The sequence below is a fragment of the Cryptotermes secundus genome, unplaced genomic scaffold (genome assembly GCF_002891405.2).
Source record: "Cryptotermes secundus unplaced genomic scaffold, Csec_1.0 scaffold403, whole genome shotgun sequence".
Lineage (NCBI taxonomy): Eukaryota > Metazoa > Arthropoda > Insecta > Blattodea > Kalotermitidae > Cryptotermes > Cryptotermes secundus.
Window position 1 is genome coordinate 275,193 of NW_019739948.1, and position 24,584 is coordinate 299,776.

The following is a 24,584-nucleotide window of genomic DNA, read 5'->3' on the forward strand; positions in this document are numbered from 1 at the left end:
AGTCGGTCAATAAACTCCCTACTTTTACAGGGTCCGAAGATGCGCTACTGTGTTAAGAAAATCCTCCAGTTCACGTCACTGGGCCTACATCACATTTCTTTAAGATCCAACTTTATATATCTCTAAAAGTTTGTGATTATGGTACGTTGATAAAAATATTATGTTTTTGGACCGGAGATAGGGACTAGCTCTATCGATTGGGCCCAACTGGTTAGGTTTTACCTGAAGACGGAGACAGAATCCAGTTTCCGAAACGTTGTTTTGAAAAATAAAGATGACGGTTTTTAGATAAAGACAGAACGACGGATAATGCCCAAAAACATAACATTTGTAGCAATGAAACATCGCCACAAACTTCTAGGTCTTATAGCCAATTCTTTGGCACATCACTAATTTAAGTTCATGATTTGTTTATTCCGTCTTGCAGTGCATACACTTATCTATCTTCTTCTCTCACTTTCACTACATGTTTCGGCATAAGAATGCCATCTTCAGGTGCTACTCAATTCACGTCAAACTAGCACATTGTATGCCTTGTCTTCACTTTAAAATAACTAAAATATATGTCCATCATATATATTGACAAATGTCAATCGTAAAAATATTAAAACTGTTCAGGGTTCCCGATCGCTACGTCGTATCTTATTACGNGGTTTTTAGATAAAGGCAGAACGATGGATAATGCCCAAAAACATAAAATTTGTAGCAATGAAACATCGTAACAGACTTCTAGGTCTTATAGCCAATTCTTTGGCACATCACTAATTTGGTTAGACTCTTCTACACTGCGCATGTCAAATACAATATTTCGCTGTAAAATGTGAAAGTTATTAAAAAGTAAAAAAAAAAAAAAAGTAAAGATCCCTGTAAGACGCCGTGGAGGTCCATAGGGTTGTGAGAAGTTGAGGATCCCAAATTTTCTAGACAATCGGCTCATAGTTGGCGGTTAGGTTGTCAGCCCTACGCGTCGGCCTCCCTTTACCCCCAAGGATATTCCTGGTACTCATTTCTGTTAGAGGCTGTATCCTTCCATCAATGTACAGTCCACCATAAGAGAAGCATTTTCTTAAATTTGCCGACTAAAATTTCATATATATATTTCTGATCTCCTCTTGCGTGCTACATTTGCCGCCAACCCCATTATATTGGCTTAATCGCACGAATTGTATCAGGGGAAAGGACGAATTTGTAAAGCTCCATACTGTGCAATTATAACTGGTCTACTTTTGTGTGTAACCGTTCTTGAAAAGCAAAAATATTATGCAGAATTGCAAGAAAGAGATGCAGTTACGTAAACTTACAGCACAAACAGGAGACAAGTAAAAGCTCTGTGAGCATTTGTTTAATATGACCATAAAACTTGACAAATGATGACTACATTTCTTTTTATTTTCTCTGAAGTTTCCAGTGTCCAGAAAGCCGCGCCCGTTTCCACGAGGCGAGAGGCGTTATGCAACCCGAAGTTGAACCGGAAACAAGTTCTCTTGAATTAACCGTCATCCGAACACTCCACACATTCGTACCCCTCGAGGCTCGGCTAGACAAACCTCTACGTGCAGTCTTCTGTTTCTTTGCATATTTCACCCAAAATTTATATTTCATATCAACAAGAAACCAGAAATAGCTTCATCTGACAACACACGGCAGAAGGTTTGAAGCACTGAATTTCTTAGCATCTCCCACTCCATAAAGGAGGGTTCTTTTTGGGAAGATGACAGTTGTCAATCTTGTCTGGCTTTTAACGAACCGTGGAGTTCACCCTTAGACAATACCATCCTTCCGTCTATGCCCAGTTCTTACAAATGTTCTCTTACGTTCAGATTTTCAGACCGTCGTCTGCTCAAAAGCGCCTAAATCATAATGATCTTGAAACCAGGCAAAAATCCAACCGACGTCACATCCTACCGACCAATAAGCCTCCTACCTACAATTTCAAAAGTCCTCGAAAAACTAATACTGAACAAAATAAACCAAGAATCACACCCACAAACATGGATACCAAACCACCAGTTTGGCTTTCGATGAGCCCATTCGACCATCCAACAAAGCCATCGCATAGCAAATACCATAACCAACGAACTAAATCATAAACAATACTGCAACACCAGCATTTTTAGGTATAGCCCAGGCTTTTGACAAAGTCTGGTATTCTGGCTTACTTTACAAAATAAAAAGAATATTCCCAAAAATTATTACAAACTACTCAAGTCATATCTAAGCGAAAGATTTCTCGAAGTCAAAATAAATGAGGAAATATCCAACCGCCTACCAATCCACTCAGGGGTGCCCCAAGGAAGCTTACTCTCTACACACATGATCTACCCACAACAAAAGAAACGACAATAGGTACTTTTGCAGATGACACTGCTGTCTTCGCTACCCACGGCAATCCAACCGCAGCCTCCTCTCATCTACAGGATCATCTAGTCCTCATAGAAGCGTAGCTAAACAAATGGAAAATCAAGGTAAACGAAACGAAGTCCACACAGACAACTTTCACCCTCCGAAAAGGCACTTGTCCCACAGTGCAAATAAATCACATCAACATACAACCAAAACAACAGGTCAAATACCTAGGATTAACCTTTGACAACAAACTAAACTGGAGACAACACATAATCAAGAAAAGAAAACAGATGGACCAAAAAACCAAAGAACTCAACTGGCTCAAAGGACGAAAATCCCACCTCTCCATCGAAAACAAGTTACTAATCTACAAAACAGTCATCAAGCCTACATGGACATACGGCATAGAACTCTGGGGCTGTGCCAGCAAATCCAACATCGCCATTATACAGCGTGCCCAGTCCAAAATACTCCGAACCATCATGAACGCACCACGGTATGTATCCAACCGCACCCTACATACAGATCTAAAAACTCCTTACGTAACAGAAGTCATCCGAGAGAACAGCACCAAGTACTTCAGCAAACTAGAAAATCACTCCAACCCACTTCTTCAACCACTACTACAACCTCACCAAAATCGAAGACTCAGAAGAATTTGGCCAACAGAGCTAAGGAACTGAGGAAAACACCACTGGATGTTTATTCCGCTCACGCCATGAAGAGTGTACACTTAGCTTTTATATTGTATGCCAATCAGCACACAGACTTGTACATTGTACAATCTGATTGTCAGTGAAGGAGAGAGAAAACAAAATGATTTTCAGACTAAAATTATATAAGGTAAATACAAATTTGTCCCTGTGTTATACCAACTAAGCATTACGCCATGAAGACGTATGGGGGAGTAGAGCCATAGACCCACGTTTTGTTGACTTCGGCACTAGTTGGAGGTGAGTGGTCAGCTTCACGACATGGCCGTTTTACCGCCTGGGAAAGAGCCCCCAGTTCCTATTGGATAGGAGGTTGGACGGAACCCAGAAATGGACGAAATGGAGAAGTGGAAATCCTCGGCCCTATCGGGACTCGAACTCCGTCCCGTTGGTCGTCCAGCCTGTAGGCAGTCGCTATACCGACTGCGTTAATGGTGTATTTTTCTATTTACAAGGGAGAGTCAAAAATAGACCACAAACTGAAGTAGAACAGCTGTTAACTGATGTAATATATTTTCTATATGTGTAATTGCCGGTCACGGTAGCCGAGCGGTCTAAGGCATGCACTGTCTTCGCTCGCTCGGAAGCCGAGACTGTGGGCTCGAATCCCACTCAGGGCATGGATGTTTGTGTGCGTTTTTCTGTGTCTGTTTACAGGTAGAGGCCTTGCGACGAACTGATCACTCGCCCAAGGAGTCCTACCGAATGTGTAAGATCTAGAAGAACCGAAGTGAACGGAGAAGTTCATAGAGGTAGGCCTAGGCCCACTGGGGCTGTAGTGCCAAGGAAAAAAAAAATACGTGTAATTAGGTAGCAGCATAGTCCAGCTTCATGACAGTCTAGGTAGCAGACGCCCACGCGTAAGTTCAGTGGTTGGTTTCAGTAGACAAAATGGTGACCATGCTTGGGGGTGTATTACCGAAGAGCAGCGTTCTGTTGTGCGTTTCTAGTGAACAAAATGACTCAGTGCAAAGGATATTAATAAAGAAATGTTTCCTGTTTACGGTGGGAAGTGTTTGTCGCTTAAAGCGTTTCGTAACTGGGTGGCAAACGTTTCGCTGATTACGAAGAGTTTGAAACAGAGGTGCGGAAGTAGCTGAGACAACAGCCAAAGGACTTCTACGAGTATGCTGCGGGTTTCGGCGAACTGGTAAAGCGATGGGACAAGTGTATCAGTGTTGGTGGAGGATATGTCGAGAAATAACTGTTTCTTTTTCCCAGGTTCAAATATCACAAATTTTACGTTTCATATCCATTTGTGACCTAGTTATTGAATCTACCTCGTGCTCATCCATGAGCTTCATGCCCTGCCGATCTTGTTGTTCTTTATTTCATCAGCCGAATAACACTTGGTGAGGGGTGAACATTATTAATCTCCTAATTTGTTACTATTTCATCCTTACATTATTTCGTCTTCCTCGGCTCTAAATATTCTCTGCACAACTCCGTTCTTTTATACCCTCAGTCTATTAAGGTTCAGATCCCACGTATGAACGACCGCCTCTGTGGTCTAGTGATCAGAGTTCTTGGATATGGATCCAGAGGTCCCGGGTTCGATTCCCGATGGTACCAGATTATATGAGAAGTAGTGGGCCTGGAACGGGGTCCACTCAGCCTCGTGAGGATAACTGAGGAGCTATTTCAACGATATAGCGGCTCCGGTCTAGAAAACCGGGATTAACGGCCGTGGGTATCCGTTGCGCTGAACACGTGACACCCTCTATCCGCTGAAGTTGACACTAACTTCGCCGACAAGCGGCGGTCGCTCGGTCGATATAGTTCGCTTGCGGAATACAGGCCACGGAGTTCGTTCGTTCCCACGTATCAATGAAAAAATGCATCTTCATAGCCACTGTTGTGAGAATCTTAGATTCTACCCCAATCTTATGTTCTCCTCTTCAGGGCAAAAGACCAAGATGCAAACTCATATAAAATAAGACTAACATGATAGTTCTGTACATATAAACATTTAGATTTTCAGGCAGGAGACAGAAAAGTAAAGGACACTAAACTGAACGTCAATAGGTTTCCTTAAAACTTCAAATCCCTCAATTCCTTGGTGAAGACAATCTTCATTGTTACTGTCTCTCCCTTTGTCATACTCAAAGTACATATTAGTTATTATTACGCTATGAATTCCTAATTCCGTTATAAAGCATATCACTTACTCATGGAGCTGAGCCCTTCTGGAGGAGCCGCCAATTCTGAGCTACTCAAGAATTGCCCAGCATTTTATGGAGCCCGAAGGTTCATTATCGTGTTGACAAAACCATCCACTGGTCTCTATCCTGAGCCATATCAATCCAATCCATACTATCCCATCCTATCTCTCTAGGATACATTTTCATATTGTCCATCCACCTATGTCTTGGTCTTCCCAGTGGCCTTCTCCTTTCCGGCATTCCCATCAATATCCTATATGCAGTCCTCCTCTCCAAAATTCATGCTACATGCCCTGCCCACCTCATCCTCCTTGACTTGATCATTCTTATTATACTTGGAGAAGAGTACAAATTATGACGCTCCTCATTATGCAGTTTTCTCCAACGTCCTATCATTTCATCTCTCTTCGGTCCAAATATTCTCCTCAACACCCTCAGTCTGTGTTCCTCCCTTAATGTCAGAGACCAAGTTTCACACCCATACAGAACCAAAGGCAAAATTATAGTTTTGTTTGGACAGTAGACGAGAAGACAAAAGGCGGTGGACCGAATGGTACAAGCATTACCCGAGTTCAGTCTCTTCTTAATTTCTTCGTGAATCAGATTTTGATCTGTTATCGCTGTCCCCAAATATCTAAACTGTGTCACATTTTCAAAACGTCTGTTTCCTATCTTTATGTCATGATTTTGCCCTGCATTTTGGTGACGAGACAGCAACATATACTTAGTTCTCTCTGTGTTTACTTCTAGACCAATCTAACCGTACTGGCATCAATTAAAGTTTGTGTGTTTTTCTTTATAGTATCTATATTATCACCAAGTAGACTCACATCATCAGCATAGGCCAACAGCTGATGTGTCCCGTTTAATTTCAGACCCACCTGGTTTCCTTGAACCTCCCTAATAGAGTAAGCAATCACTAGGTAAATTGATAGCTGGATAGACTTCAAGTTCATCAACAAAACGACGAGAGTTGACATGAAGAATTAGGTCACACACATCAGTAATAAAAATAGCGAGAAGCAAAGGACCTAAAATTGACCCTTGAGGTAAGCTGACAGACGACAAAAGGCGACGAAAGTATACCAGAGAAACGTACACACGACTATCTGCTCGTTAAATGACTGAAAAAGCAATGGAAGTAACCGGAAGCTAATCCAAGTTGTTGAGTTCCTGAAGAAAAATGCTAAAATCAAAATAGATAAGAGTCAGCAGACTAAGGAATACCAAAGACAAGGAAAGTGATGAACTTCGTAAGGTTAGATATGTTTGATAAAAATGTGATGGCAATATTTTAATTTAGATATTAAAAAGTGAGGAAAACAGTAATGTATGGTAAATTCAGAAACTTTGGAAAAACAAAACAGACTCCGTGGTTTCAGTCCGCAAGCGAAATATACCGACCGAGCGACCGCTGCTTGTCGGCGGAATTAGTGCCAACTTTAGCGGATAGAGGTCGCGTGGTCAGAGCAACGAATCCCCACGGCCGTTAATTTCGGTTTTCTAGACCGGAGCCGCTATTTCTTTGAAATAGCTTCTCAATTATCCTCACGAGGCTGAGTGGACCCCGTTCCAGACCCATTACTTCTCAGAAAAACTGGTAGCGCCGGGAATCGAACCCGGACCTCTGGATCTGCAGCCAGGAGCTCTGACAACTAGACCACAGAGGCGGTCATATATAAAATAAAAGAAAATTTAATTATTTTAGCCATGTTTCCTTTATTACGTAATAACAACATGTCGGAAATGAATTCATGTTGAGAAATAGTACAGTCAAGATTTTATCTTGCTATTTCCCTTCAAGCCTCAAAATAATCCCTTTTTGGATATTTTGTAGACATGTAGACCAAGTGTTGGGTGCACTTCCCTTCATAGAGGTAACTAATGTTGTTGTTAATGCACGGTATGTATGGAAAGCATGAGGTTATTCCAGACACGGTCTTGATGCTCTCTTTCAACTTAATTCTTTAAGACTGAAACAAGTACTCAGTTTCATGGATGTTATTCTCCTTGCACCCGCCAAATTAATTAGGGGCTTTGCCTTTTTATTCCAGTGTAATGTCTAGTCCTTCAGCCAGGTGTGACAATTCTGTTGAAACTATCAGTGTTCTATGTTTTCTGAACAGATAAAATTTCCCTGGCGGATACCTTTATTGTTGCATGATTCGGCTCAGATTATTATGATGTCTTTCATTTTCTTCTCGTATCATAGTTATTACTTAATTTCTTTACTACTGTACTTATTACGTACTTTATTTGTTTACCTATTATAGGTTTCAGCTGCTAGCAAGTATTTTAATAAATTAATTTTATTGAATGAATTTATTTNCAAGCAATTCCGCGCCGTTTACTGAAGCCAGAGTTGTCCCCTATTTACAAGACGCAGCCAGATAAGTCCAGTCTGCACCACAACACCCTGTTTATTCAAGATCAGTTATAATATTACCCTTCCATCTACGTCAGTGTCTTCCAAGGGATACAAATTTGTTTTTAGACATTATCCATCGTCTTGTCTTGATCTAAAAACAGTCTTGTTTATTTTTGAAAACACAACGTTTCAGAGACTGGATTCTGTCTCCGAAACGTTATTTTGAAAAATAAACAAGACTGTTTTTAGATAAAGAAAGGACGATAGGCAATGTCCAGAAACACAATACTTGTACAGTACTGTACCATCGTCACAAACTTTTAACCTCATTTTGCATGAGATCTGTTTTCCAATCAGATTTTCGGATTAAAAGTGTGTATTCAATTCTCACCTTCCACGAGTATGATAATATCGCTCCCATCTAGTCGTTTTTTATTTATTTCTCTATTTTAGGATATTTACAATCTACTCATAATGTACTAATACAGGGTAATAAGCAAATGTTAGAACGTTGCGTGGTTTGTAGGGAGTACCATTCACTGATGAGTTATCCTCCGTTACCTAGAATGGGTCTTCTTGACATTGACGTTTGAGTCTTCTGTTCACTAAGGGTTGGTCGGCGAGTTCTTTTATTAGTTGGCTTTCATGATCCACAATGCGGTTTCTGTATTAGATGGCTTGTTTGTTTTTTTCCTTGGCAATACAGCCCCAGTGGGCCTAGGCCTACCTCCGTGAACTTCTCCGTTCAGTTCGATTTTTCTAGATCTTACACATACGGTAGGACTCCTTGGGCGGGTGATCAGCTCCTCGCAAGGCCTCTACCTGTAGACAAACACAGAAAACGCACACACACAAACTAAACATCCATGCACTGAGTGGGATTCGAACCCACGATTCCGGCTTCCAAGCGAGCGAAGACAGTACATGCCTTAGACCGCTCGGCCACCGTGACCGGTGGCTTGCTTGTTTATGACCTCATTTATATAAGGAACTCCAAGAGTTTGATTTGATACGAACTATGGAGCGCAAGTTATGTAACGTAGAGTTTTTGTCTGGAATGTTTGTAGGATTTTGGTGTTGGACGGCTTACTACAGCCCCACAGTTCTATACCGTACGTCCATATGGACGTGAGCATAGTTTTGTAAATGAGAAGTTTATTTTCCAATGATAGCTGGGATTTTTTGCCAATTAACCGGCTCATGTTTCTCACTTTTGTTGATAGTTGTAATCTCTTGGCCCGGATATGGGTCTTCCATGTGAGCTTTTGATCAAGGTGAAGCCCAAGATATTTGACTGTAGATTGTATAAGGATTGGTGCATTGTTTATTGTGATTTGTGGGCACGTGCTCCGTTTTGTGGTGAATGTTATTTGCACTCATTTTTCAACATTCACTGTGATTTTCCAGAGTTGTAGCTAATCTTGGAGGGCACTGAGGTATTGCTGTATATTTTTTGCTGCCCTATTAGGGTTTTTATGAGAGGACAGAATTGCAGTGTCATCTGCAAACATAGCCAATGTTATGTCGTGTGCTTGGGGTATGTCAGATGTATAGATTAGGCCAAGAACACTCTCCTGTGGAACCCCCGAATTGATGGGGTGGTAGCCAGAGTGTGTATTTCCAATTTTGATTTGAAAATGGCGGTCAGTTAAGTAAGATTTTATCAAGAGGTAGATCTGACAAGGCAAGATATTTTTTTTAATTTGTATAGTAATCCCTGGTGCCATGCTTTATCAAAGGCTTGTTGGGTATCTAAGAATACAGATGCACACATCTTCTTGTCCTCAGGGTTTCCTTTATTTTGTTAATCAATCGATGACACTGGCAAGTTGTTGAGTGGTGGTGTCTGAATCCGAACTGTATTGGGGAATGATGTCTTCTATTGCTATCATTTGTTTTATTCTGTTTAATAGTAATCTTTCGAAAGTCTTGGACATCACAGGTAAAAGACTGATTGGCCGGTAGAAAGAAGCTAAGGTTGGTGGTTTACAGGGCTTAGCAATCACAATTACTTGCGCGAACTTTCACTGTATGGGTTATACTGCTGTATATCGTTGTAAGGAGCACTGTTGCTTTTGTGGGGAGGTGTTTAAGTATGACACCCACTAGTAGGTCGAATCCCGGAGCTTTGTGGAAACGCGTTTTAAGGAGTTCATGAGAGAAAAGGGCCGTATGGGTAGGGAGAGTTGACAAGGAACGTCCAGGAATTTTAGGATTTTTGCTCGATCGATGTTGTCATCTTTTGCAGGTGAAAAGATTTTTGCTAGTAGATCTGCAAAGATATTCACTTCTTGGTCGGTTCTTGCCCAGGTCCTATTCAAGGTTCTAAGTGGTGATGTTGCGATGATAGACCTGTGAAACTTCCTCGTTGCCTTCCGCAGTGAGTGATCTTCAGGAGTAACTTTGATATATAATGTCTGAAGGTGTCGATACGGGCTGATTGTGTTGTGCTGTGCAGTTGATGGGTGAGCCGATTGAGAATTTTCTTGTCTAATGGGTTTCTCGTTTGTTGCCATCTTCTGCGAGCTATTCTTGTTTCCGCTACCCGTTTCCGAAAATGTAGATGTATGTTTTGACTTCGAGATACTATTTGGGGGGGGCGCTTGTCAAGCAGCCTCTTGGATTATTTGGGTTAGGTAGTGTACTACTTCTTCGAGTTCATGATTATCCTTTATTCTGTGGTTTAGTCTCATGTTTTTATTTATGATTTCTTGGAAGAGTTTCCAACCAGTACGACTGGAGTCCAATTTAGGTTGTGATTCTTCTCAGATTACAGTCATAATTAGTGTGATGATTACTGGACTGTGGTCAGAGCTTAGGTCAAAATTAGACTCTATATGACTGTGAAATTTGGGTATTCCTTTAGTTATGGCGAAGTCGAGGAGATCAGGAATTTTGTTCTTGTCTGTCGGCCAGTACGCTGGTTCACCAGTAGAGAGAATTTGTAGATTCTGCTGTTGTACGTATATAGTTTGGAATATATTGCGTCCTTTAGGAGTTGTTAGCCTGGATCCCCATGCCGTATGCTTAGCATTCCAATCGCCGACAGCAAGAAACCGTGGTCCTAGTGACTGGAGAAATCCTGCATATTCTTGTGACGAAATAAGGTGTCGTGGGGGGCTGTAGACAGCTGCTATGTTGATGTCCCAGGAGAGCGCCGGTTCTGTTATTATAGCACTTTGTATTTTAGTAGTTGTTTGGGGTTGGTGTACCTGGTGCTGTAGGTTAGACATAATTATGACGGCTGAGCCGGCGTGGTCCGTTCCGTCAGGGCGATTGGCGCAGTAAATACTGTAGTTTGCAATTTTGACGACAGTTCGATCTGTATCATGACTTTCTGAGACTATAGGGATATCGACAGAGTTGATTTGTAGAAACAATATAATTTCGTGCACATGATTGGTTATTCCGATGGCATTCCAGGCTTCGATTCTGATAGAGGTAGCCGCTATTTGGATAATTTACTGATCACAGTAGTAAGCATGCTTAGTATCATGCTATTCTGGTTTAGAAGTTGATTGAACGTGGTTTTGAATTCATTCAGAAAGTTTCCGTAAAGGTACTGAAGCCTTGATTATTTCCATTTTGAGTTGTTGGGATATTTGAGATCACCGCGTGGCTATAACTGAATGCATTTTGGTGACGGCTGTGTAGTAGCGAACTTGTACGTCTGTCAGAATTTAGGGCGTTTGGTTGGTTTTTGCTATTTTCTTTGTATTTTAGCCGTATTAGATCTCTGTATACGGTGTAGCCCTTATAGTTTGCGGGGTATGCTCCTTTGCATAGTACACAAGTCGCGGGGGTATCTTTAGGTTTACTGCAATCCTTAGTATCGTGGGGACCTGCACATTCACACAGTTGTATGTCTTCAAACAGCAATGTCTGGTGTGCCCATAAGAGTGGCACCTCAAGCACTGAACAATGTCTTTTTGGTGTCTTGGCGGTTCAACCCTGATTTGTGTGTTTCCAATATATTCTATATTGGAGACATCTTTGTTGTTATTTTGCGATTCCAAATCCACAAAGATTAATGGTAAAGGGTCTTCGGTAAGTCTATGTGTACGTTTATAATATTTCGTACTTTGTGACCTTTGTTTCCCAGTTCACTGATGATATCCGTTGTCGGTGTGGAGTGATGTAAGTTTCTAATCACAATTCTATGTGCTCTGTCTTGTTTTAATTGAGAAGAGTGATGTATTATTTTTTCTTCTTTGAGGTGGCAGATTAATTTCCTGTGGGTGTCTGGTGTATGTGCCTTGATTTGTACTCTATTATCCGGGAAAGTTTCCGTATGGTATGTCTCTGGAGCGACTATTTGCGTTATGTTATCAGTCATCTGTTTGTAGTTTGTAACCCCACAGATGTAAATTGGAGGTGCTTTGGGGTCTTTCGGTTTATCGTCATATATATTGTTTGATTGAGTGGTTTCTTCTATCGAGGGTTCATTATTTGTGTCCGCAAGTACTTGAAACTTATTTGTTGTCACAACTTGTGCGGAGTTGTCCTGGATGTGATGGGTAATTTTTGTCAGTTTTCGTTTATTTGTGACAGTCTGCCAAGGGTGTTGCTTCTCATTTAGGGGTTTCTCCTCTTCTTTGTACATTGACTCGTCGTCACTGGTTACGTCCCAGGAATAATGTGATGTTCTTCTTGTTTGAGTTATGGTTTGAGGGAAATTGTTTTGATTTGCATATTGTTTAATATGACCATAAAACTTGACAAATGATGACTACATTTCTTTTTATTTTCTCTGAAGTTTCCAGTGTCCAGAAAGCCGCNTGGATATGGAGAGAAATTTGATGGTTGTGGAAGTGGGGAATGTTGGGTTTGAGTGGGATATTGGGAGAAGTTGGATAGTTGTGACGTTGAAGAGTATTGTGATTGCATTTCGTATTGAGGAAGTTAATGGGTTGAATGGGGTATGAATATTGTATTGTTTGGTTTGGCCCAGGGCCGTTTCCAGTTGGAAACATTAGAACTTACTTGTTAAAATTAGCTGTATCTTCGCCACTCTGGTTTATTGTTGACTGTTTTAAAATGTACTCAGGACAGTAGTGAACTGCGTTTGCGAACTGTTTATCTAGGAGCATTTTTGTTGCTCTTTAGCCTACAGAGCGAACTGAGGTACGGTTGGATTCAACGTAAGTCAAGTGTATATCCCATTTACGGCGTACACACGATTCACGCAGCGCTGTACAGACACATCCGCACTCTTCAGCGACTCTTAAGAGACTCCACATCGTTTTTTGACTTGAAAAATCTTAATAATATTTTTTTTTGTGTATGTTGTTTAATGATTACTATTATAAGTAATCAGCTAACTTCATGGACTTCTTTTTGAGAAGCCAAAAGTCGCTAATATACTCAACAATTCCCACACATTTTACAGAACCTGAAGGTACATTACCGCGTTCACAAGACCCCGCCACTCATCCCTGTCCTGAGTCAGATCAATCAAATCCCACCTCCTTAAGATCAATTTTAATATTATTCTCGCACCTTCGTATTGGTATCCCCAGTGGTCTGTTTCCTCTTGGCTTACCCAACAATATCCTATATGCATTCCTCTCCTTACGTCTATGTGCTGCATTCCCAGCCCATCTCATCCTCATTCGCTTGATCATTTTAATTATATTTTGACGAGCAGTTCAAGTTATGAAGTTCTTCATTTCATAATGTTCTCTAACCTCCTTTTATTTCATCCCTCTTCAGTCCAAATATTCTGAAACACCCTCAGTGAAGTTACGATACATGACACTCTCAGATTTTAGACCATTAAGCCCCGAGCGGTAAGATTAATGAAGTATTGAAAACTGTCTGGAAGGAAGCTCTCGTGATATAACCGAGGTATTTTCCCAGCAGGAGCCTAGGGAGAACAGCCTAAATTCCAACCGTACACCTCTCGAATAGAAAAGCATTATCGCTACACCAACTTGATCGGTGAATAATGCGAATTCCGAGGCGTCTGTTTCAAATACAAAAAGAATTACACGGTGCACAGAAGACAATATGATCTTACTTACTCGTGCTTACGGAGCTGAGCCCTTCTTGAGAAGCCAAATCTGCAGCTACTCAAGAATTTCCCAGCATTTTATGGAACCCGAAGGTTCATTACCGTGTTCACAAGAGCCCTCCATTGGTCCCTATCCTGAGCCAGATTAGTCCAGTGCATACCATCCCATTCTATATCTCTAAGATCAATTTTATTATTGTCCACCCACCTACGCATTGGTCTTCCCAGTGGTCTCTTTCCTTCTGGCTTTCCCACCAATATCCTATATAGTTTCTCTTCTCCTCCATTCGTGCTACATGCCCTGCCCACCTCATCTTCATTGACTTGATCATTCTAATTATGCTTGGAGAAGAGTATAAGTTATGAAGCTCCTCATTATGCACTTTTCTCCAATCTCCTGTAACTTCATCTCTCTTCGGTACAAATGTTCTCATCACATTATGATCTACAAGTTGAATATGAAACAGTTTTCGACATGCAACATATTGTGGCATGTAGATCCATTGCTAGGGAACGCGTTGATAAACACACGTTTCAATGGAGACCAGCTTGGTACGAAACACGTTTCTGTGTAAACGAACATTCAACAAACAACTGCACGGATGCCGCTATGCTATATAAGCGGCCGTTCAAGTAAGAACCAAGTCAATAAGTCACACAAAATCATGATAATGAAAATGTTCGTAACCTCGGTCAAGGCGAAGCCCGACACAGAAAATATAAGTAAAAAAAGTAAAGCTATCCCTGTAACAGGCCGCGAAGGCCCATTGGGTTGTGAGACGTTGAGGGTGCCACATTATCTAGACAATCGGCTCAAAGATGGCGGTAGTGTTGTCAGCCTTACGAGCCGGCCGCGCTTTACTCATCAGGAAAATTATTTAACTGATTCCTGGTACTCATTTCTGTTAGAGGCTGAGTCGACCCCATGACTTACTACTGCAGACAGTGACTCTGATAAGAAATAGACCCGTCCTCACGTCAGAGAGGGCGCCCCACAATAACAAGACCGAAACTGTCAAACAGTAATACATATCTGGTCATAAGCCACAGATGGAGCTCGACAACAAGACTGACTGACTGACTGACTGACTGACTGGTTGACCGACCGTCAGTCGCAAAGTGACTTCGACTTTGAGGCCGTAGTAGGTTAGACACGGCAGAAGGCACTAAAAGAGAAGACAGTCGTAATTGTTGAAGAAGGTGTTAATCAATCCAATCCAATCCAATCGCCGTTATCATTAGCCACGTAGCCATAAACACGCGACAGTATGCAGCGGAGGCTTGTAAAGTGCCATTTTAGCATCGGTTTAAGCACTTTCCTTAGGTAGAAGAGTTCGGTGCCGACACTGAGCATCACGCAACAGAGATAATAATGCATGGATGTTTATTTCCACGTCCCCACATATTTTCAAGACGCGGTAAAGTAAGCCACGGCCGCTTCCATTTAAAACATTGCCTTCTCTCCGTTCATAATCATCTTTTCATCCAATTTGAATGTATACAAAATTATTCGGTTTAAACAACGGCGTTAAGCAACTCTTGGATAAATGAACATACAAGTCGAATTCATGTCCCTGCGGAAATGTGCAGGAATATTTCATTTTCGAACAGTAAGTGTCTAGCTGGAAGGTTGGACGGTGAATTGGCAACCCAGCACCGAAAAAGAAGGAACTCTTTGGAATAAAAAAAGAACCAAGGATATGAAAATATTCTTTGGTAGGCAACAAGAAGAGACATGAGAACTGAGAACTGAACACTCAGGAATCTGTGTGGGATGGGTTCAGTGAAATCAGCCACAATAAATAAGCGAAGTATATTACAGATTTTCTTGGAGTATAACAAATCAAACAGGACGATATTAGCCGTTAACCAGAAGACGTTTTCAGACTTCCGAAAATATGAGCACAAACAAGGACATCTAGGAAGAACTAATTGCCTAGATTCTTTGAAATATAAATTAATTTCATGATTTGAATATTTGAGAGGCTGTAACGCTGATACTGATCTAGAAAATGGAGATTAACGGCCGTGGGGATTCGTTACGCTGACCATGTGACACCCTCTATCCGTTAAAGTTGGCACTAACTTCGCCGACAAGCGGCGGTCGCTCGATTGGTATAGTTCGCTTGCGGACTACAGGCCACGGAGTTAAGTAGCGCTGATACTATCGCTAAGATTGCCTCAGGTGACTTGATATACATACCAAGTTTCATAAATACCAGTTCAGATAATCAAGTAACACTGAGGGCATTTCTTCAACGGTTTCAGCGGTTACAGACTCTTGACAGTCTAAACGAGGGCAGTCACGCGGTAGGCTATCATTTCTAACAGGAAACCCAAAGGCAAGAGACTTTCCCTTAGCTGCTCTTCTCAAGAATGACATGACTTACGCTTGCTGCGTGTTTGGCTTAATCCCCGACCCTGAAGATGGAGGCAGTACGTTCCTCTAAAAATTAGGCAAATTGCTGCCAGATTAAACCGCGTCACCCCTAAGAAGAGAGTGCTCTTTTTATGAATACGTAGTTTTGTTCATAAAATAACACTCTTAGTCATATAACCTGTTTGAGAGCCTACTTTAATATTCAGATTGAGCCTCTGAAGTCGAGAGGATGTGACATCACGTACCTTAGTTACTGTCTGTCATCATGGTGCAGCATGTAATCGCTCTATGCATTGCCTAGAAGAGAAACACAGGCGGCCATAAATGGCGTTACATATTAGAACTCGTAAGGCTACCTACCCACAAAACAATATTCTCTCTTGGGAATAGAATGAAGAACCTTAGGGATATATAAAGACGTTGAATTTTGGATTAGCTGAGCATCTCTCATTTCTCAAATAGAAATCAGGTCCGCGGTGTTGCTCTCCTGCCGACCAATTTGGAAAACATGAAGATGGAAGGATTTCGTGTGAAAGAAGAGGTGGGAATGATCAGAAACACAGGTCACCACCCTCTTTACTGTTTTGTCCTCACAGAGCACTTGAATGCATCTTGTCACGTGTCTGACAGACTGTACACGTTTCATGCCGTGCATTATCCCCTTGGCCCAGTTGGTCAAGGAATTCCCGGTTCCTCACGGAACAGAAGGTTTGCTACCGTGTTTCCAATGGATTTTCCGGCTAAAGTAGCCTAATGCTTTCCATCTATGCATGCTACATGTCCCGCTTATTTCTTCATTTTTTATTTCATCAAGCGAAGAGCGAGACATATTAAATTCCTGATTATACTGCTCCTCATAGCAGCCTCTCAGAGCCCTGTTCGCAAATCCCCTCAGTCTGTGGTTTCTCTCAGAGCGAGAGCCCAGATGTCAAACTATATGACAGACACTCCTCTTAAGAAACACACTGCTCAGTACACTTCGTTCTGTTAAAATAAATTTAAAGGTATCCCTGTAGCATGCAGTAGAGGCCAGTAGGGTTGTGAGACGTCGAGGCTCCCACATTTTGTAAATAATCGGCACACAGATGGCGGTGAGGTTGTCAGCCTTACGCGCCGGCCGCCCTTTACACCCCAGGAAGATTTATGGTACTCATTTATATTAGAGGCTGAGTCGACTCCAGGGCCATAGTGCGGCTGGAAGAATTAGGTAAACTGAAAAATCCAATAACCTCATCGGGCAATTGACATAAATAAAATGGTTCGAGTTTCCATGATTTCGGGTAACGTATATTTAGAGGTAAAAGGTTAGAAAGGTAAAGATGGCCGAGTACCCATATTTTGAAAGGTTAGCTTCAGCTTGCAGCTGCTATACCCCTGAGAAAAAAGACATCCACTGTTCAGAAGAATGGGTGAGGCTCAACACGGCCTCGACGCGATGGTGAAGAGATCAACTGCTTAAGTCAAGTTCATGAAACCGCTGATATAGGTGTGTGTGGTTATATATATATAGTAATAGGATCATTTTGAGGAGTGAGGCTCAACACGGACTCTACGCGATGGTGATGAGATCAAATGCGCAGGTCAAGTTCATGAAACCACTGATATAGATGCGTGGTTTAATTTGTATGTTGCAATAGGTTCATGCTGAGCTGCTGGTTTCGGCAGAACTCTGCTATGTTCAGGGATGATTAAGTATGAAATCTACTGAAAGTTTTAAATAATTGCAATATATTAATATAATTAGGGCCGCGCCATAGCTCAAGTGGTTAGTCGCTTGTTTCCCATCGCGGCGGCTCGGGTTCGTTTCCGGGTCTAGTCAAGTGGGATTTGTGGTGGACAAAGTGGCGCTGGGGGCAGGTTTTCTCTGAGTACTTCGGTTTCCCCTGCCAATCTTCATTCCACCAATTGCTCCACAATCACCCACACCTATCACCTGGGGCTGGTACAATAGGCCAGAAGTGGCCGCAGTAAAAGGGACTTAGTCCAACCCCACTAGCAATACAAAATTAATTAATATAATTAAGTCTTATATTTCTATAGCAATTTTTCGAAGATGGCGGAATCTTACTGAAGCATGTAAGAATGAAACAAACATTTTATAACTAGACTAAACAACAGATGTAACAGACGTTTTTATTAAATTTACTTTGAGCGGAAGGCAACAATGAAAATGTCATCTTTAAGGAAGAAATTCCACCTTTGCCGTGAATGAAATCCAAATTATTAACCCATAACGTACAATTTTACTGTCAGATATGAATAGTGTTTGTGTATGTAGTCATTGTGGTGGCTACTAATGTACATACATCATAATGCATTATAACATATATTATGAAGGAAATAAAGTAGAAATTAGGAGAAAAGCGAAAGTAGATATATTTGATATGAACAAAAGATGGTGTGTTTACTGTGGTTGAAGTCACTGAGCTTCGGTTCTGCGCAAATTCGTTACAGCGAAAATATTCACAACACACCGTAAAGAGAGTATGAACCTTGATACGAAAATACGCTAAAAGAACATTCGTTTCTGCACATCATGTCAGCATATGATGAAATACAGTATGTACATCTGTACTGATTACGTATAAACATTTCTTGAACTGCGCTGCCGAATGTACAAACTTTACATAAGTATAAGGCAGTGTGATCACAAGCAACTCTCGGCTGTCAGATACAATACACGACCGCATATTCATCTGGAATTCAGATATGAGAAGTTGGAAACTAAGCTGGTCTACTTGGAGTTCCGCGCCGCGCGCCACGCTCTGATTCGCCGTGTGGAGAGAAAACTTCGCCGATTACTTGACTGGAGTAACTACCGACAAGCAGTCATATCCAAAGGCATTAAATCTCACTTTTGTCTCAGTTCTATTATGCCTTGTGGGCACATACAGGACACAGCTGTAATGCAGTGTGCAAATTAACGTTACCATGTAAGGAAGAAAACACCATATCTTAATTAAGAACTGTATAATTTAAATTCTTGTTTGTAGCTAATGAAGCCAAGCGGAAAGCAAAGGACTTGATATGTAGGCTATATAGCGGAAATGATATTTTTGGTCGGAAAAGGTCGAGTTGAAGAGACCACGTGAGAGACCTCTTGAGCAGACCGGAGAATATTATAAAACTGACGTTGGAGAGAAATACGGTGGAATGTGGGGGGACTGGATTCGTTTGGCTCAAACAGAGTCCAGTGGCAAGTTCTAATAAGAAAGATTACGAGCATTCAGTTTCTTAAAAAGGGGGATTTCCCTTATCAGCTGACTAATTACTAATTACACTAATAGGTTGCTCCTACCGGCAACACCACTCAACTAACATCAGGTTAGATTCCTGGCTGAACCACAGGCAGCTTTACTCGTCATGTGGTTTTCTTCAGCCGCTTCAGACTAATACTGACTCAGTAACTTCACAGCGTGAAATGCAACCTCCTTCCGAATCCTTCTATACTCACAATTCACAATCATCTGGCTCATGAACACGAAGATACAAAAAAAAAACTCAGTGGTTTTAGTCCGCAAGCGAACTATGCCGATCGAGCGACCGCTACTTGTCGGCGAAGTCAGTGCTAACTTTAGCGGATAGAGGGTGTCGCGTGGTCAGCGCAACAGATCCCCACGGCCGTTAATCTCGGTTTTCTAGACCGGAGCCGCTATTTCCTTAAAATAGCTCCTCAGTTATCCTCACGAAGCTCACTGAACGCCGTTCCAGACCCCAGAAAATCTGGTAGCGCCGGGAATGGAACCCGGGAGCTCTGGATCTGTAGCCAGGAACTTTGACCACTAGACCACAGGGGCGGACCACGAAGTTACAACATTTAAATTTAAATATATTAGTTTAATGACTTCAGAGTGAGCAGACATCCAAGGGAAGACGATCAACATGAGAAATTATTGCTCATGGCTGTTGGATACACGTTACTCTGTTCTAGGCTCCAGCAGCTGTGGCTGGTTTGCATACAGAGCGTGTCCTAGTTGCGCTCCGCGCCGTGTCTTCACGTGGATGTCACAGCGACGTGTATAAACCGAGATCATTTCACAGGCTCTGTGTCATGGCGTCCGTTCTTCGCAACGTTTTCTCTTAAATAAGCCGAACTACAATAATGAGACAGCACCCCTACTTAATGCTTGTATGTTGCATAACCGTCTACGGTACGTGTCTTCAAGCGAGTACATGTAATACATGTAGAATATTTTGAGGCTTTAACTAGCAAAATCGCTCCGCATTTCATTTATTTTTCCCATCTTGTATTATTATTACTAATAATTACTTTACTTACTTACTTACTTACTTACTTACTCATGGAGCTGAGCCCTGCTGGAGGAGACGAAAATTCTGTAGCTACTCAAGAATTTCCCAGCATTTTGTGGAGCCCGAAGGTTCATTACCGTGTTCACAAGAGCCCTCAACTGGTCCCTATCCTGAGCCAGATCAGTCCAATCCATACCAACCCATCCTCTCTAAGATCCATTTTATTATTGTCCACTCACGTAAGTCTTGGGCTTCCCAGTGGTCTCTTTCCTTCTGGCTTTCCCACCAATATCCTATACGCATTCCTCGTCTCCCCCATTCGTGCTACATGTCCTGCTCACCTCATCCTCCTTGACTTAATCAATTATTATTAATAATACGAAATTTTATTATTTTCAGACTGTTTTCTCGTCAATATTTATATCAATGCATCAATTCTGCAAGACAAAACATTATTGTACGGACGAGACTGAAAAGTCTCTTGCGCAATCTTAGTTTAAAAAGGCATTTCCCTTTCAGCGTTCAATTTCATACAGACGTAATTGTAAAATCGGTAATGTTAAAATGCATATTCTGACATCTTGACCATAACATCAGACAGACGGACCACTAAAATTACTTGCCAAGAGCCGGAGTTGAAAGAAAGAAGTTCATGGACGACTGATTGGTAAAATAAACCTTCCTACACTATGATGTTGTTATGCCCGGGAAAGTTTCTGCTAGTCTAAATAGGTGGGAATGTTATTATATAAAAGAAAGTCCAAAACGCGGATGTAGGAAGCAGACATGTTATACAAAGCAGCCCGTACAAATTGCCTAGCAGACAGCTGTAATCACTACAATTGCAATGGTGGAGCATCGGCTGTTACTCATGATCTAACGCCGTGTACTGTACGCATGCGCATTCTTGCCCATAACTGTCGTGACCACTGCTCAACTATCGCCGAACAAACTGAATAACACGACTGCAAAGGTGAACTTCAGTCTGGACCGTGAATGCTTTTCAAAATTCGCCAATTCTGCAGCAATTCAAGAACTTCCCAGCATTTTATGGAACCCGAAACTTCAGTACCGTATTCACAAGGGCTCTCCTATGGTCCCTATCCTCAACCATCCATACCATCCGATTCTATCTCTCTAAGATCTATTTTAATATTGTCCACCCACTACGTCTTGGTCTTCCCAGTGGTCTCCTTCCTTCTGGCTTTCTAACCAATATACTATATGCATTCCTTCTCTCTCTCATTCGTGCTACATGCCCTGCCCATCTCATCCTCTTTAACTTGATTATTCTAATTATACTTAGAGAAGCGTACAAGTTATGAAGCTCCTCATTATGCAGTTTTATTATTCTTTTATTGCTTTCAATATTCACCATAACGACAAATGTTTCAAGTAAAAGTTCCATGTTACGCTAGATTTACATATTATTATTATTATTTAACTGCAAGTGGAGTTTCACCCGGTGGCAGGGGTACTACAATAAGACAACATACAAATAACACATAAACACGTTCAAACAAAACACAGCACACAAGCAAAATGATAAATTCATATTTGCTGTGAGCCGTTACTTACTAAAGTCGAGTTTCATGTAAAGTAGGTTTCATAGCGCGGTGTATTTTACCGTTATCAAAAATTAATTCGACCCCAAATTTTAAGATAAATTAATACAAAAAAAAAATACTCCGCGGATTGATTCGGCAAGCAAACTATACCGATCGAGCGACCGCCGCTTGTCGGCGAGATTAGAGCTAACGTTAGCGGATAGAGGGTGTCGCGTGGTCAGAGAAACGAATCTCCACGACCGTTAACGTCAATACCAAATTTCATCAAAATCGGATCAACAGTTGCCGAGATTAAATTAGTGTGGTGACAATATTATACAAGCGACCTCAATATTTTGCTTCCATTTTATGCACGGGATGAGTACAAGTGCGCCGGTCACGGTAGCCGAGCGGTCTAAGGCATGCACTTTCTTCGCTCGCTTGGAAACCGGGATCGTAGGTTCGAATCCCACTCAGGGCATGGATGTTTAGTTTGTGTGTGTGCGTTTTCCTGTGTTTGTGTACAGGTAGAGGCCTTGCGACGAGCTGATCACCCGCCCAAGGAGTCCTACCGAATGTGTAAGATCTAGAAAAACCGAAGTGAACGGAGAAGTTCATGGAGGTAGGCCTAGGCCCACTGGGGCTGTAGTGCCAAGGAAAAAAACATGAGTACAAATGCACTTTATGACATAAGAACGTAAAGTCATAAAGTGCATTTGTACTCATTCGTTGTTGGTCGATTAATGGCTGTCAGAATTAGAGTGGGTCACATCAAAAGCCTCTGAACTGAAATAATAGAGATCTTCATATTGTAACGAGTGATTCATAGGAGTTCGAAATGATATCCACGCGATTGTACATTATAATTCGTGCTGTGATTTTGCACTTTGCAGTAGGTTTATCACTGAAAGTAAAATGGACATTCAAGCATTCAGGTTGTTTGAATGTCACACAGAATTAATGTTATGTTAGTGCTAACTTCGTAACACAACTTTCTCCGATCACGATCAAACAGAACGAGCGACTCACGTACGTTTTGACGTACGGTTCCACTGCGTGACTCTATGGCATGTTCTAATTACTGTAAATAAAACAAAACAACTTGTGAAAAAAGTAAGCCGCATTCGTGCAATATTATTTATTTACATATTGTGAATAAATTTATACTGCAGTCCTGTTTTTGCAGAGGCACCATTGCTTTAAAAACAACGTGTATTTTCTTCTTCTTCTGCATGGATTCACGTATTTAAGGATGTGACCATAGACAGGGTTTGGATTGGTGAATTCGATTTATTGACCACTACACACACCACTCGGAACTACAGGTAATTACAGCGCTACCGCCAATCTTCACACTTTACAAACCATAGCAGTATGCGCCATACCTTATCCAGCCTGCTATCTTCACCAGCCGTTCCCTAGCAACGGCCTCCAACAGTGAAGACCCCGCAGCTTCCACTCTCAAGTCGTTACTGTCCGGTGATTATCCGGCAACTGGACTCTTGACAACTCAACTACGGTACCATCTCAGCCTCCCTTGCAGAGTTCGACTCAACTGCCAATCCTCAAGTAACTGCGTCCTAGGCTGGCGGCCATTTTATGCCACCCTCATAGTCTTCTCTACACAGACTGACTTTCAACTGACAAGTAAACTGCATTGTCCCAATTTTTCTTTTTAACTTTTGGGCACGGATCACATGGAAAACACCCCCGTTTCCATTGTGACTGTACTGTTGCATGCGTCTCTTTTCCGCGGGAATGTGTTTACCGAGCCGTTGTTTAGGAACGGCCGTTTGTTTATTCGTTTATTGCATATCAACTGTTCTACTCGTTATTTGTCACCTGGTCTTTGCCTAGCAACGGGTCTGTAAGTCACATTACTTAATACGACTTCTTCGACAAGGAATTGGTCCATCGAAGAACAGCAAAAACACAGAAAAGTTGGACTCAAACACACGATCTCAATGTTAGAGCGGTTAAAGTCAGGATGCGCATCAGACGAGGCCACTGAGGTGGGCCTGCAATTTCGATATCTTCTCCGGACACGCCTTCTTCGAGACTTCCGCTTCCCCCATTGGTGTTCAAGTCAATTTCTATAATATAAAAATAATGTATCTACAAAGGCCTACAGTACATTTGATAGAGCGACATTACATTATATTCTCACTTTTACATAAAATCAATAGATTTATAGCAATATGGGCTTAGTCCAGTACTCCTGTCAATAACTGTTACAATTAGGAGTATGACAAGTCATTCTTGCAACACTTTTCTGCGTGGCATTTGTCCAGTATCACAGATTTTTGTACTACCAACCTATCTGTATATCCATCTATTTATGGCTCTACAGTCCTTGGTTAGGTCTTTGCCGGCGTTCTCCATGTTCTTAATCTATACACAGACGGAAGGACTCCTTGGACGGAGATCATACCGTCGCAAGGCCGTTACCTACACACAAAACAACATAAATACAGAATAAACGCACACACATCCATACCTTGAGGGGGATTGGAACCCACGATCACAGTGTTCGAGCGACCGAAAACAGTTCATGCCTTAGACAGCACGGCCACTGGTCTGGTAAACTGTAGTGCGATATTTTGCATTATTCTGTTTTCGAATTAGCATTCATATTTACTGATTACGGTTCGAAAAAAATTGTCATAATTAGTACCTCTGAGTTCGGCGCAAGCACATTAATTGCCCAAATAAAAAACAAAGGAAACTGTTGATACCTTGTCCTCCAGTGGGCACGTTTTGAATATGCATACGTACTCATCACGTTTTGAACTTTTCTGGAGAAT

The 24,584-nt window shown here is 41.6% G+C and overlaps 1 protein-coding gene and 1 long non-coding RNA gene across 6 annotated transcripts in view; one reads left to right on the forward strand and one right to left on the reverse strand.

Moving 5' to 3' along the window:
• Window positions 1-24,584, reverse strand: part of LOC117282925 — a 99,308-nt gene that overhangs the window by 56,235 nt on the left and 18,489 nt on the right. The window contains exon 2 of the long non-coding RNA XR_004513866.1: window positions 16,228-16,279. This is a non-coding gene — a long non-coding RNA (uncharacterized LOC117282925). The remainder of the gene's footprint in view (window positions 1-16,227; window positions 16,280-24,584) is intronic.
• Window positions 1-24,584, forward strand: part of LOC111872094 (mucin-12) — a 317,589-nt gene that overhangs the window by 12,366 nt on the left and 280,639 nt on the right. The gene's annotated exons all lie outside the window — the stretch shown is intronic.